The 16,345-nt window shown below is 41.0% G+C and overlaps 2 non-coding genes across 2 annotated transcripts; both read right to left on the bottom strand.

Moving 5' to 3' along the window:
• Positions 1-9,519: 9,519 nt before the first annotated feature.
• Positions 9,520-9,623, bottom strand: LOC112773850 (small nucleolar RNA R71). The gene has a single exon (XR_003188376.1). It is a non-coding gene; the product is annotated as a small nucleolar RNA R71 (small nucleolar RNA).
• A 5,945-nt stretch (positions 9,624-15,568) lies between these two features.
• On the bottom strand, positions 15,569-15,672 carry LOC112774495 (small nucleolar RNA R71). Its single transcript, XR_003188983.1, has one exon. It is a non-coding gene; the product is annotated as a small nucleolar RNA R71 (small nucleolar RNA).
• Between the last annotated feature and the right edge of the window lie 673 nt (positions 15,673-16,345).

Below are 16,345 nucleotides of genomic sequence, written 5' to 3'. Positions count from 1 at the left end.
TGAAAGCAAGTTCTATTTCATACAAGATCTTCCTTATTCAAAGCATAGAAAAAGATGGACCAAAGAAGGAACGTCACCACCTTTTACTCTTGTGGATGCCCATGCTTTCCTCCTTGTTTGTCTTCTTTGTGTCCTCTTGCATTCCCTCGCATCCGTGCCAATCTTGCTTGCTTCCAATCCTCAAGTGCCTTCCTCACTGATTCATGACTCTCTTCCACCTTTTGTCTTTCTTCTCGTGCTAATTCATCCCTCATTTCTTCATACCTTGTGATTCCTGGATGCAATATAGGCAGCTATCCTACCAAGTAACCGAGCCTGGCTTGAGTATTTATATGATGCCTAGTCTCGCTCAGGTAAACTCCTTCTGCGAATGCCCTTTGCTCGTCCAATAGTTCTGCCTGTTCTATCTGTCTTCGATGCATCTCATGTATATGTGCACCTTGATGTGCTTGGATGTTGATTAGCCTCTGGATGGATTCTTGTTGCTCATTTTGCCTTTGTTCCATCCTGTGGAATGTTTCACTCCATTGTTGCCCTTGACTCAGTTGCTGATCCATCATTTGCTTTTGCCACTCCCCTTGTTGAGTCATCCATCTTGAGAGTGACTCCTCTTGCTGCCCCATCATCTATAGTTGAAGCTCTCTCTGTGCTCCTTGGCTTTCCAAATATTGTCGAGATAGCCCATCAATGGCTTCCTGTAATTCGTGCATATCCAAGGTGGCTGGTGCTTGCCCCTCTAAGACTTGTCTTTCCACTACTTGAGGGGCTGTCCTCTTCCTTTGCTTCCGTTGAGGCAGGGGGGATGCGGTAGCATGCATTTGTCGAACGGTTATTGGAATGCCCTCTTTTATCCACACGGAGTCCTCATCTTCAAACACCACCCCAGCTTTCTTGCACAGTCGGTAAATAGTGCTGGGGTAACCTAACGTTCCTCTTGAGTCGCTTTTCTCTGCCATTTTTCTAATGCCTTCTGCTATGAGTTCATGAACCTTGATCTCTCCTCATTTGAGTATACAATGTACCAGTGTGGCTCTCTTGAGATTCACCTCCGAGTTGTTCGCTGCTGGGAGGATGGACTTCCTTACGATTTCGAACCACCCCTTTGCTTCCGGAGTGAGATCTGCTCTCTTGATGAACCTTGGTCTCCTATCTGCATATCTCTCCCAGTCAGCTCCTGGTATACAAATGTCTTGCACAATCTGGTCATGATTAGGGTTGTTATCCATTCTTGAATGATAACTCTCTTCTTCAAATGGTATGGACCGCAGTTTTAATGCCTTCATGACACTCATGGGACCAAAATCCACAATCTTTCCTCTAACAAAGCTTGTATATGACTCATCTGCCTTATCATATCAGACCGCATTTGCATAAAACTCTCTTATAAGATTTGCATTCACCTTAATGACCGGATCAGTGAGGAGCTCCCATCTTCTCTTTTCTACCTTCTTTATGATTTCGGGACACTCAGTTTTCCTAACTTGAAATCCCAGCTCATAAATGATCTCCTTATCCACCATCCACCCGTATTGCAATGCATGGTGCAAGCTTCTAAATCTCTTTTCATCATACGGGTGTTGCTCCATAGGTTCCTTTCCCTTCCTTCTTTTAGAGCTCGAAGATGCCATGAATGAGGGTTAATGTGTGAAGTTGGCAATGGTGTGGAGACTTTTGGTTGTTTAGGGTTGAGTGCAATGAAGGGAGTGAAGGGGAATCCGAATTGGAGAGGTGTGCAGAGTGAGGTACGGAACAACGATCACTTATATAGAGAGGTTGTGAGTGAATGGAGGGTGTGGATTGATGGAATGGTTGCTTGATGGACGGTTGGGGTTGTGCATGGAGAAAGGACAAGGATCATCACTTTATGAGGGTTATTGGTTCGGTCTTCAAGAGTCTCCTTTCTTCAATGTTGCATGGCAACATTTTCCAATGCATTCCTTCTTGAGACAAGTGTGTAGTTTCTCTTCATGAAGTGGCCGAACCTTTCTCCTTTAATTGTCCAATCAATCTCCTTCAATGCTCCTCTCCTTTTCCCTATAAAGATCAAATAAGAAAAGTAAAAAAAAAGTTAAACTTTACGGCTAGAATAATAAAAAGAAGAAAAGATTTTGTTTATTCATGAACTCCAACTAACTAACTAACTGTGTATCCTTATATGCACATTGGTGGCACCATGGGGTGACACCAAACTTAGTTTGGAGCATTGTGATGAAAAGTTCTGTTCAAAGCTCCAAGACTAGCATGCTCTGAGTTGCATTCATGCTTTCTTGGCACGCTTTGAACACCAAACTTGTTCTTCACTATATACTGCAATATAAGGATTTCACCAAGTGTTTGTCAAGTTTGGGTTGGAATTCATGAATATTGACTTATTCACTAGTAAAAGCTCATTAAACATGGGTTGCCTGCCATGAAGCGCTTCTTTAGCGTCACTAGCTTGACGTTTCTCCTTCATTAGGGAGGTTGATAATGCTTCAAGTCCTCCCCTCTTGCCTTGGACTTATATCCATTGGTTGTATCAATGATCTCTACATGTTCCAAGGAGAGAACTCTGTTGATAGTGAAGACCTTAGGTAGCTGAGATGGTACAGTAAGGAGATTAGGGGGGATATCTGGGAAGTAAGCTGAGATCACTTTATCTCCTGGAGAGAAGTCTTCCGTAGGGATCTTCTTGTTCCTCCACCCCCTTGGTACCTTCTTCTTTGTCCCTTTTGATGTTGCCTTGCTCTTGGTGACTTCTTCTTCTAAGGGAATTTTGTTGTTGTCTTCACATGTCTCTGGCTGTTTAGGTTCCTCCAGCTTTTCCTTGAGTTGTGACAACTGCTTATTTCCTTGTTCATCAACCAAGGGCTTTCCCAGATGGGCTAGTTGTGCTTCAGTGCTTGCTTCCTCTGTCAGCATCTTATTATGATCTTTGCTTGGTTCTTTGTTTTCTTGGTCTGCTTCTTGTGAGAGTTTGAAGACATTAAAGCTGAGTCGTTCATCATGGATCCTCAATATTAGCTTCCCTCGCTCCACATCTATGAGTGCTCTGGCTGTAGCTAGGAATGGTCTTCCCAATATGATTGGGTGAGTGTGACTCTTTTCCATGTCCAAGATGACAAAGTCTGTGGAAAGAAAGTATTTCCCAACCTTTAACAACACATTTTCCACCACCCCTATTACTTGTTTTTTAGTTTTGTCAGCCAGCCTGATGACTACATCCGTGGGCAATATCTCATTGATCTGCAGCCTCTTCACCAGGGATAAGGGCATTAAGTTGATGCTTGCTCCCAAATCGCAGAGTGCTCTATCAAACATTGTTTTCCCTATGGCACAGGGGACATGAAAACTCCCTGGATCTTTTCTTTTCGTAGGCAACTGTGGTTGAATGAGGGCACTACACTCCTTGTTCATCACTATAGTTTGGCCTCCCTTGAGTGAGCTTTTTATGGGAAGCAGCTCCTTCATATACTTGATGTATGCGGGCATTTGTTGAATAGTCTTGATGAATGGTATGTTGACATGCAGAGATGCAAACAAATCTAGAAACCTTGAGTATATTCTCTTCTCCACAGCACCATTGAGCAATTGGGGAAAAGGTGCATAGAGTCTCAGCAGCTCCTGTTGTGAGATTTCTGGTTCTTGATGATCTTTTTCCTTCTTCTCTACTAAGGTATCTTCAGGTTGTTCTGACAGCTTGCTTGGCTTGTCCTCAATCTCCTTATCACTTATAGTGACCATCTTGCAATCTTCCCATCTTACTTTCTTTGTTTCACCTCTCGGATTCTTCTCTGTGTCACTTGGGAATCCATCTGTGGGTTTGGAAATTTGCTCAGAGAGATACCCCACTTGAGATTCCAACCTCTTGATTGTGTCTCCCTGGTTCTTGAAACTGGCTCGCACTTCCTCCTTGAACACCTTGTTGTCTTGAATCTCTTTGCCTATGCCTTCAAGTAAATTCTCAATCCTTGAGAGTCTGTCATCAAATGATTGTAGATCGTGATTAGAGGTGGAAGGATGAGGTAAGTTATTTTGGTTTTGATGTGGATGTGAAGAGGTGTTGTTATTGGGGTGTTGATATGGTCTAGATGTGAAATGTTGGTGGCTTGCATTGTTGGGATTTGGGCGTCTTTGATCAAGGCTTTGGTCTTGTTGATTTCCCCAGCTAAAGTTTGGGTGATTCCTCCATCCAGGGTTGTAGGTCTTGGAGTATGGATCATGGTTTTGCCTAGGTGAATTCCCAATGTAGTTGGCTTGCTCCTGACTACCCTCTGCTTCTTCATTCACTCCTTCTTGGGTTGTTGATGAAGTGGCGATTGCTGCTACTTGGTTCCTCTCCATCTTCTTGGTGAGGTCAGCCAGCTACTGGGTAATGAGCTTGTTTTGGGCCAACAGAGCATCTACATTGTTTAGCTCCATTACTCCTCTTGTGTTCCCTCTTTCGGAAGCATAGAAGTAGTCATTCTCTGCTACAGTTTCAATGACATCTATGGCCTCCTCAATGGTCATCTTCTTGTTCAAAAATCCTCCGGATGAATGGTCTACGGCCTTCTTTGACTCATAAGAAAGCCCTTTATAGAAAATGTGCAGCTGCACCCATTCATTGAACATATCTAGTGGGCACCTCCTTGTTAGGTCTTTAAACGTCTCCCATGCTTCATATAGAGTCTCACCATCTTGTTGCCTGAAAGTTTGGACCTCAGCTCTCAGCCTATTGATTCATTGAGGGGGGTAAAATCTTGCTAAGAATTTGTTCACCACATCCTCCCAGGTTGTCAAGCTCTCCTTTGGGAAAGACTCCAGCCACTTGGCTGCCTTATCCTTGAGTGAAAATGGAAATAAGAGTAGTCTATAGGCGTCAGGATGAACACCATTAGACTTCACTGTGTCACATATTCTCAGGAAGGTGGTTAAATGTTGATTGGGGTCTTCTTGGACACTCCCTCCGAACGAACAGTTGTTCTGAACAAGGGTGATGAGCTGTGATTTTAGTTCAAAATTGTTGGCATGGATGGTTGGCTTTTGAATGCTACTTCCACAATTTCCTGGGTTCGGATTGATGTAAGAGCCTAAAACTCTTCTATCCTCCCCAGCATGATTTGCTCGACCTCCTCCGCCATGGTTGTGAGTCTCTTCTTCATGATGGTTTTCCATGTTTTCTTCCATGTTTGGTTCAAAGTATTCCTCCTCTTCCTCAGCACCAACTACTCTTTTTCCTCTTGCTTCCCTTCTTAATCTCAAGAAGGTCCTCTCAGGTTCAGAATCAAAGGAAGTTGAAGCCCCGCTTCTTCTCCCTGTCATACAACCAACAAGTACAAGCAAGGAAAATAGATGCAGAAAGTATTTCTGTCAGAATTACTGTTAGTGTGAGTGATGCAATATATCAAATAGTTAGTGGGTTAGTGAAATGAATTGTAAATAACAAAAAAAAAGTAAGGGGAAGGGAAGAAATTAACTAAAACAGAAAGTAAATTATTCAAACAGAAAATTAAATCAAACAAAATAAAAATGCTCAATCTAGTTATCTTCCAATTTAATCATTGTTGATGCACAATCAATCCCCGGCAACGGCGCCATAAACTTGATTCACGGAAAACTTGTCTCATAACAAATTTCCTTCGGCAAGTGTACCGAATTTGTCGTCAAGTAAAAACTCACAATAGAGTGAGGTCGAATCCCACAGGGATTGATTGATCAAGCAACTTTAATTAGAGGAATGTTTTAGTTGAGCGAATCAGAATTTGAGTTGAGAATTGCAGAAAATTAAATGGCGGGAAAGTAAATAACAGAAAAGTAAATGCTAGAAATAAGAGCTGAATGTAGATGACGGAAAGTAAATTGCAGAATCTTAAATGGGAATGGGGAAATTGCTCATAAAAGTAAATGACAGAAATTAAAGAGAATGGGTAAGATCAGAAATGGGGGGTTCATTGGGCTCAGGAGATGTTGCATTCTCCGGATTAATTTCATTTTCATCTCTTCCTCAATCAATGCACGCATTGATCTCCTTGGCAATCTTAAGTGATCGAATTACAATTTCTTGTAATTCAACATCTCAAATCTTGATCAATAGCCAATTCCTTGGTCAATTGCTCATGAGAAGAGATGAAGTATGGTCACTGATTATACCACATGCATTTCCCAAATCAAGTGTTGAGAGGATTATAGTCACATATCCATCCAAACCCAATTTGGTCCAGCATGAGAAAGCATTTCTAGCATTATGTCTTCATTCCTCTTTCAAGGTTCAGAAGAGATCCAAGTTTGAATAGCTTCTTTTCCAAGATAACTACCCAATTGGATGAAGATCGAAAGCTTTCAAGTAAAATCAAGAGAAAAGATAGAAGAAGAATAATTGATGCCATGGCATCTTGGCCAGTTTTACTGACCTTTTCTTTACTGTTTTTAGGTTAGTTTCATGCATTTCCTTAGGAAATAAGCTAGTTTTGGGTAGATATTCACTTACACCTTGATTCAAGCATACATTGTGCATTTTACATTATTTTATGAGGATTTTGCATAAGTTTAGTGACAAATTGTATGTTGCATTGCCCATGACTTGGACTAGAACTTTGATGCACTCTATTGCTTGATTTCAGGACCAAAGGAAGCAAGGAAAGGGAGGTAACTTGCAAGGATAATGAGAAAAGTGATTGCCAATAACACTCTCAAAGCCATCATTGCCCACATTAAGAGTCACGTTAACTAAGTTAACGTGAACTCTAACGTGGAGAAGGGAAGTTGAGCCAACGTTAGTGACACTTAACATTGTCACTAACGTTGGCAAACACTCATGAGTGGCCACGTTAGAGCCCACGTTAACCTAGTTAACGTGGCCTCTAACGTTAAAGGGGGAAGAGAAGCCAACGTTAGTGACATTCAACATTGTCACTAACGTTGGCCTAAGGATGCAACACACCACGTTAACTCCCACGTTAACTTGGTTAACGTGGGAGCTAACGTAAGAGGTGAGAGTTGTTGACAACGTTAGTAACACTCAACATAGTCACTAACGTTGGAAGCAACCACACAACCCCCCAAGAGCCACGTTAACTTCCACGTTAACTTAGTTAACGTGGAAGCTAACGATGAGGAATGAATGATGAGCCAACGTTAGTGACACTCAACATTGTCACTAACGTTGGGATGGCTAAGAATGGCCACGTTAGAAGCCACGTTAACCTAGTTAACGTGGACTCTAACGTGAGATCTAGGGGAACATTGGAACGTTAGTGACAATGTTGAGTGTCACTAACGTTCTCGAAGTTTGGCAAAGCCACGTTAGAAGCCACGTTAACCTAGTTAACGTGGGCTTTAACGTGAAGCAAAAAGGGGCACACTAGAACGTTAGTGACAATGTTGAGTGTCACTAACATTCTCGAAGGTTGGCAAGGCCACGTTAGAAGCCACGTTAACCTAGTTAACGTGGGCTCTAACGTGAGGCAAAGGGGTACATTGGAACGTTAGTGAAAATGTTAAGTGCCACTAACGTTCTCGAACTTATACTTTCACTAAATGTTAACACCCCTAACGCCCTGAGCTAAAGTCTCTGCCCACTTGGCACTTTCTCTCTGCAAGTAAAGCCAAGCCCAAATGAAGAAAAGAACTGCTTCAAACTCAAGATCCAAAGGCCCAAGACTTGAAGAGCAAACTAGAAGCTGAGAAGAGTAGTATATATAGGAGTAGCTTTGAATTGAGAAGGGAGTTCTGGAGGCTGGAAAAAGAGAACTACTCTCTGTATTTTATCTTCTCTGCAATTTCTAGTTTTATGATGTATTCTCCATCTTTGTTTTCATTTTCTAAAGCTATGAACAACTAAACCCCTCTCATTGGGTTAGGGAGCTCTGTTGTAATTTGATGGATCAATACTAATTTTCATTATTCTTCTTCTATCTTTTCTCTTGATTTTACTTGAAAGCTTTCGATCTTCATCCCATTGAGTAGTTATCTTGGAAGAGAAGCTATTCAAACTTGGATCTCTTTTGAACCTTGAAAGAGGAATGAAGAGATCAAGCTAGAAATGCTTTCTCTTGCTGGACCAAATTGGGTTTGGATGGGTATGTGACTATAACCCTCTCAATACTTGATTTGGGAAATGCATGTGGTATAATCAGTGACCATACTTCATCTCTTCTCATGAGCAATTGACCAAGGAATTGGCTATTGATCAAGATTTGAGAGATTGAATTGCAAGAAATTGTAATTCAATCACTTAAGATTGCCAAGGAGATCAATGAGTGCATTGATTGAGGAAGAGATGAAAATGAACTTGATCCGGAGAATTGTAACATCTCCTAAGCCCAATGAACTCCCCATCTCTGATCTTACCCATTCTCTTTAATTTCTGCCATTTACTTTTATGAGCAAATCCCCCATTCCCATTTACAATTCTGCAATTTATTTTCAGTCATCTACTTCCAGTCCTTTAATTCTAGCATTTACTTTTCTGTTATTTACATTCCCGCCATTTTATTTTCTGTAACTCTCAACCCAAATTTTGGATTCGCTCAACTAGAACATTCTTCTAATTAAAGTTGCTTGATCAATCAATCCCTGTGGGATTCGACCTCACTCTATTGTGAGTTTTTACTTGACGACAAATTTGGTACACTTGCCGAAATGAGATTTGTTGAGAGACAAGTTTTCCGTGCATCAAGTTTATGGCGCCGTTGCCGGGGATTGATTGTGCATCAACAATGATTAGATTGGAAGATCACTAGATTGAGCATTTTTATTTTTGTGAATTTCATTCTCTGTTTGAGTGATTTACTTTTTGTTTTCGTTAAACTTCTTCCCTTCCCCCTCTACTCTTTTGTTTTACTTTGTTATTTTCAATTCTGTTTGCTAACCCACTAACTGTTTGATATATTGCATCACCCACAACTAACAGTAATTCTGACACAAATACTTTCTGCACTTATTTTTTTCTTGCTTGCACTTGATGGTTGTATGACAGGGAGAAGAAGCGGGGCTTCAACTTCCTTCGATTCTGAACCTGAGAGGACCTTCCTTAGATTAAGGAGGGAGGCAAGAGGAAAGAAAGTGGTTGGTGCTGAGGAAGAAGAGGAATTCTTTGAAACAAACATGGAAGACAACATGGAAAACCATCATGAAGAAGAGGATCACAACCATGGGGGAGGAGGTAGAGCAAATCATGCTGGGGAGGATAGAAGAGTTTTGGGCTCTTACATCAATCCAAACCAGGCAATTGTGGAAGTAGTATCCAAAAGCCAACAATCCATGCCAACAACTTTGAACTTAAACCACAGCTCATCACCCTTGTTCAGAACAACTGTTCGTTTGGAGGAGGTGTTTAAGAAGACCCCAATCAATATTTAACCACCTTCCCTGAGAATATGTGACACAGTGAAGTCTAATGGTGTTCATCCTGATACCTATAGACTGCTCTTGTTTCCATTCTCACTTAGGGACAAAGCAGCCAAGTGGCTGGAATCTTTCCCAAGGGAAAGCTTGACAACTTGGGAAGATGTGGTGAACAAATTCTTAGCAAGATTTTACCCTCCTCAACGAATCAATAGGCTGAGAGCTGAGGTCCAAACTTTCAGGCAACAAGATGGTGAGACTCTATATGAAGCATGGGAGAGGTTTAAAGACCTAACAAGGAGGTGTCCACCTGACATGTTCAACGAATGGGTGCAGCTGCACATTTTCTATGAAGGGCTCTCTTATGAGTCAAAGAAGGCCGTAGACCATTCATCTGGAGGATCTTTGAACAAGAAGAAGACTATTGAGGAAGCCATAGATGTTATTGAAACAGTAGCAGAGAACGACTACTTCAATGCTTCCGAAAGAGGGAACACAAGAGGAGTAATGGAGCTAAACAATGTAGATGCTCTGTTGGCCCAAAACAAGCTCATTACCCAGCAGCTGGCTGACCTCACCAAGAAGATGGAGATGAACCAAGTAGCAGCAATCTCCACTTTATCAACAACACAAGAAGGAGTGCATGAAGAAGCAGAGGGTAGTCAGGAGCAAGCCAACTACATTGGGAATTCACCAAGGAAAAACTATGATCCATACTCTAAGACCTACAACCCTGGATGGAGAAACCACCCAAACTTTGGGTGGGGAAGTGAGCAAGATCAAAACCAAGACCAGAGACGTTACAACTCCAACAACAATGCAGCTCACCAGCAATTCACACAGAGGACATCTCAATACCCCCACAACAATACTTCTCCACACGCTTATCAAAACCAAAACAGCACATCTGCTCCGAATCACTCATCAATTGATGACAAGCTCTCTAAGATTGAAGCCTTACTTGAAGGAATATGCCAAGAAATTCAAGAAAATAAGGTGTTCAAAGAGGAGGTGCGAGCCAATATCAAGAACCAGGGAGAGACCATTAGGAAGCTGGAACTCCAAGTGGGATATTTAGCTGAGAAAATTCCCAAACCTACTGATAGCTTCCCAAGTGACACGGAGAAAAATCCCAAAGGAGAAGCAAAGAAAGTAAGATGGGAAGATTGCAAAATGGTCACTACAAGTGATCAAGAGACTGAAGACAAGCAAAACACACTTTTCGAACAACCTGAAGACAACTCAACAAAGGAGGAGGATAAAGATCACCAAGAACCAGAAATCTCACAACAAGAGCTGTTGAAGCTCTATGCACCCTTCCCTCAACTGCTCAATGGTGCTGTGGGAAAAAGAATATACTCAAGGTTCCTAGACTTGTTTGCATCTCTGCATGTGAACATACCATTCATCAAGGCAATTCAACAAATGCATGCATTCATCAAGTATATGAAGGAACTTCTTCCCAGGAAAAGCTCACTCAAAGGAGGCCAGACTATAGTGATGAACAAGGAATGTAGTGCCCTTATTCAACCTGAGTTGCCTACAAAAGAAGAGACCCAGGGAGTTTTCACATCCCTTGTGCCATAGGTGAAACTATGTTCGATAGAGCACTATGTGATTTGGGGGCCAGCATCAACTTACTGCCCCTATCCCTGGTGAAGAGGCTGCAGATCAATGAGATAATGCCCACAGATGTAATCATCAGACTGGCTGACAAAACTCAAAAGCAAGCAATAGGAGTGGTGGAAAATGTGTTGCTAAAGGTTGGGAAATACTTTCTCCCAACAGACTTTGTCATTCTGGACATGGAAGAGAGTCACACTCACCCAATCATATTAGGAAGACCATTCCTAGCTACGGCCAGAGCACTTATCGATGTAGAGAAAGGGGAGCTAATATTGAGAATCCATGATGAACGACTCAACTTCAATGTTTTCAAATTCTCACAAGAAACAGATCAAGAGGACAAGGAACTAAGCACAAATGATAAAGAGACACTGAAGGAGGAGACAAGCACTGAAGCACAGCCAGTTTATTCTGAGATCCCCGTAATTGATAAACAAGGAAAACAGCAATTGCCACAGCTCAAGGAAAAGTTAGAGGAACCTAAACCTCTAGAGGTAAGCGAAGACAGCATCACAACTCCTTTAGAAAAAGAGGTCACCAAGGGGAAGGCAACCTCAAAAGAAACAAAGAAGAAGGTACCAAGAAGGTGGAGGAACAAGAAGATCCCTACGGAAGACTTCTCTCTAGGGGATAGAGTTGTCTCAGCTTACTTCCCAGATATTCCTCCTAATCTCCTTACTGTACCATCTCAGTTACCCAAGGTCTTCACTATCAACAGAGTTCTTTCCTTGGAACATGTGGAGATCATTGATCCAACCAATGGATATAAGTCCACAGCAAGAGGGGAGGACTTTAAGCACTACCAACCACCCTGGCGAAGGAAAAATGTCAAGCTAGTGACGCTAAAAAAGCGCTTCATGGGAGGCAACCCATGTTTTATATGTTTTTAAAATAATGAATAAATCAATGTTTATGAATTTCAACCCAAACTTGACAAACACTTGGTGAAATCTTTATCATGCAGTATATAGTGAAGAACAAGTTTGGTGTTCAAAGCAAACCAAGATGCATGCTAGTCTTGGGAGCTTTGAACAAAACTTTTCATCACATTGCTTCAAACTAAGTTTGATGTCACCCCATGGTGCCACCAAAATACATATAAGGACCCACCAATAGTTAGTTAGTTAGTTGGAATTCATAAATAAACAATCAAATCCTTTCTTCCCTTTTATTAATATTAGCCGTAGAGTTTGATTTTTATGATATTAATTTCCTTATTTTAAATCTTTATAGGAAAGGAAAAGAAGCATAAAAAGGGGGATTGATTGGACAATTAAATGGAGGAGATTTCGCCACTTAATGAAGAGCACTACACACATGTCTCAAGAGGGAACGCATGGGGAAACGCTGCCATGCAACATTGGAGAAAGAAGACCCTTGAAGACCGAACCAATCACTCTCATTAAGTGATGATCCTTGTCCTTCCTTCATACACAACCCCAACCGTCCATCAAGCAATAATTCTTGCAATCCACACCTTCTATCCATTCATGACCTCCCTATATAAGTGAACCTTAGTGCATGATCATTCCTCACACTCAAATTTCCACTCTCCACACTTCATACTTTCGGCTTGCTCAAACCCCTTCATCACACTCTGTCCTAGCCAACCTATTCCTTATCTCTCCGTATTCTCCAACCTCCACCTCAAAACAGCAACTCAATTCATGGCATCATCAAGCTCAAAGAGGCAAAAGAGGAAGAAACCCATGGAGAGTGTTCCTTTTGATGAGAAGAAATTCAAAACTGCCTTTCATGAACGTGAATTCGAATGGATAAGGGCGAGAAAGATATTGCCAGAGTTAATCTTCCAAATCAATGCAGATGAGTCACCACAAATTCTGGAGAAAATCGAACAGAGGGGGTGTGATGAGCGGATAATTTATACGCTTTTTGGCATTGTTTTTAGTATGTTTTTAGTAGAATCTAGTTACTTTTAGGGATGTTTTCATTAGTTTTTATGTTAAATTCACATTTCTGGACTTTACTATGAGTTTGTGTGTTTTTCTGTGATTTTAGGTATTTTCTGGCTGAAATTGAGGGACTTGAGCAAAAATCAGATTCAGAGGTTGAAGAAGGACTGCTGATGCTGTTGGATTCTGACCTCCCTGCACTCAAAATGGATTTTCTGGAGCTACAGAACTCAAAATGGCACGCTTCTAATTGCATTGGAAAGTAGACATCCAGGGCTTTCCAGAAAAATGTAATAGTCCATACTTTGCCCAAGTTTAGACGATGCAAACTGGCGTTCAACGCCAGCTCTCTGCCCAATTCTGGCGTCCAGCGCCAGAAACAAGTTGCAAAGTGGAGTTCAACGCCCAAACTGGCACAAAAGTTGGCGTTCAACTCCAAGAATGACCTCTCCACGTGTAAACTTCAAGCTCAGCCTAAGCACACACCAAGTGGGCCCCGGAAGTGGATTTATGCATCAATTACTTACTTCTGTAAACCCTAGTGACTAGTTTATTATAAATAAAACTTTTTATCATTGTATTCGTAGTCTTGGTTACTCCGGTTCCCCTCTGGGGCCGAGACCAATGAACTCCATTATCACTTATGTATGTTCAACGGTAGAGTCTCTGCACTCCATAGATTAAGGTGTGGAGCTCTGCTGTTCCTCAAGGATTAATGCAAAGTACTACTGTTTTCTATTCAATTCAACTTATTCAGTTTCTAAGATATTCATTCGCACTTCAACCTGAATGTGATGAACATGACAATCATCATCATTCCCTATGAACGCGTGCCTGACAACCACTTCCGTTCTACATTAGATTGAATGAGTATCTCTTAGATCTCTTAATCAGAATCTTCGTGGTATAAGCTAGATTGATGGCGGCATTCATGAGAGTCCGGAAAGTCTAAACCTTGTCCGTGGTATTCCGAGTAGGACTCTGGGATTGAATGACTGTGACGAATACAAAACTCGCGAGTGCTGGGCGTAGTGACAGACACAAAAGGATAGTAAATTCTATTCCAGTATGATCGAGAACCTCCAAGATGATTAGCCATGCAGTGACAGCGCATCGGACCATTTTCACAGAGAGGAATAGGATGCAACCAACGACAAGGGTGATGCCTCTAGACAATTAGCCGTGCTGTGACAGAGCATTTGGACCATTTTCCCGAGAGGATTGAAAGTAGCCATTGGCACCGGTGACATCCTTACACAAAGCCAGCCATAGAAAGGAGTAAAACTGATTGGATGAAGATAGTAGGAAAGCAGAGGTTCAGAGGGATGAATGCATCTCCATACGCTTATCTGAAATTCTCACCAATGATTTACATAAGTATTTCTATCCTTATTTTAGTATTAATTTCAAAAACTCCATAACTATTTTATATCCGCCTGACTGAGATTTACAAGGTGACCATAGCTTGCTTCATACCAACAATCTCCGTGGGATCGACCCTTACTCACGTAAGGTTTATTACTTGGACGACCCAGTGCACTTGCTGGTTAGTTATGTGAAGTTGTGAAGATATGTTTAGACCATGGTTCTGTGCATCCGTTTTTGGTGCCATTGCCAGGGAATCAATTTCGAACAATAATTCACAACCTGAGTAACAATTTCGCATACCAAGTTTTTGGCGCCGTTGCCGGGGATTGTTCGAGTTTGGACAACTGACGGTTCATCTTGTTGCTCAGATTAGGTGATTTTCTTTTTGTTTTGTTTTCAAAAATTTTTCAAAAATCTTTCAAAAAAATTTCTCCTTTGTTTTCGAAAAAAAAATGTTTTCAAAAAAATTATTTTTCTTCAGAATCTTTAAGAATGAATTCTAGAGTTTCATGAAGCATGTTGAAGCATGCTGGCTATAAAACCATGTCTAAATTCTTTTGGACAGAAGTTTTGGCTTAAAATTGAATGAATTACACTCATATTTTTACTAAAGCTTGGCTGGCTATTAAGCCATGCCTGACCCTTTGATTGGAGCTTTAGGCTAAAGAGCATAAGATTCCTAGAATTCATATTAAAAATTTTGGAATCCTTATTTTCCTTTTTCAAAATAATTTTCGAAAAAAAAAATACAAAAAAAATTTAGAAAATCATAAAAATCAAAAATATTTTTTGTGTTTCTTGTTTGAGTCATGTGTCATGTTATAAGTTTAGTGTCAATTGCATGTGCATCTTGCATTTTTCGAAAAAAATCATGCATTCATAGTGTTATTCATGATCTTCAAGTTGTTCTTGGTAAGTCTTCTTGTTTGATCTTCTTGTTCGAACATGTAAAGGAGATGGCAGCCGAACCCAACAACAATAATGCAAGGAGAATGCTTGGTGACTTTATTGCACCTAATTCCAATTTACATGGAAGAAGCATCTCCATTCCTACCATTGGAGCAAACAATTTTGAGCTGAAACCTCAGCTAGTTTCTCTGATGCAGCAAAACTGCAAGTTTCATGGACTTTCATTTGAAGATCCTTTTCAGTTCTTAACTGAATTCTTGCAGATCTGTGATACTGTTAAGACTAATGGAGTAGATCCTGAAGTCTACAGGCTCATGCTTTTCCCTTTTGCTGTAAGAGACAGAGCTAGAATATGGTTGGACTCTTAACCCAAAGACAGCCTGAACTCTTGGGATAAGCTGGTCACGGCTTTCTTAGCCAAGTTCTTCCCTCCTCAAAAGCTGAGCAAGCTTAGAGCTGATGTTCAAACCTTCAGACAGAAAGAAGGTGAATCCCTCTATGAAGCTTGGGAAAGATACAAGCAGCTGACCAAAAAGTGTCATTCTGACATGCTTTCAGAATGGACCATCCTGGATATATTCTATGATGGTTTATCTGAGCTATCAAAGATGTCATTGGATACTTCTGCAGGTGGATCCATTCACCTAAAGAAAACGCCTGCAAAAGCTCAAGAACTCATTGACATGGTTACTAATAACCAGTTCATGTACACTTCTAGAGGAATCCTGTGAGTAATGGGACGCCTATGAAAAAGAGAGTTCTTGAAATTGATACTCTGAATGCCATATTGGCTCAGAATAAAATATTGACTCAGCAAGTCAATATGATTTCTCAAAGTCTGAATGGAATGCAAGCTGCATCCAACAGTACTCAAGAGGCATCTTCTGAGGAAGAAGCTTATGATCCTGAGAACCCTGCAATAGCAGAGTTAAAATACATGGGTGAACCATATGGAAACACCTACAATCCATCATAAAGAAATCACCCAAATCTCTCATGGAAGGATCAAAAGCCTCAACAAGGCTTTAATAATGGTAGAAGAAATAGGTTTAGCAATAGCAAGCCTTTTCCATCATCCACTCAGCAACAGACAGAGAATTCTGAGCAGAATCCATCTAGCTTAGCAAATTTAGTCTCTGATCTATCTAAGGCCACTGTGAGTTTCATGAATGAAACAAGGTCTTCCATTAGAAATTTGGAAGCACAAGTGGGCCAGCTGAGTA

The sequence above is a fragment of the Arachis hypogaea genome, chromosome 18 (genome assembly GCF_003086295.3).
Source record: "Arachis hypogaea cultivar Tifrunner chromosome 18, arahy.Tifrunner.gnm2.J5K5, whole genome shotgun sequence".
Classification (NCBI taxonomy): Eukaryota; Viridiplantae; Streptophyta; class Magnoliopsida; order Fabales; family Fabaceae; genus Arachis; species Arachis hypogaea.
Note: the sequence above shows the minus strand (reverse complement) of the source record. Positions and strands in the feature narration are given on the sequence as shown.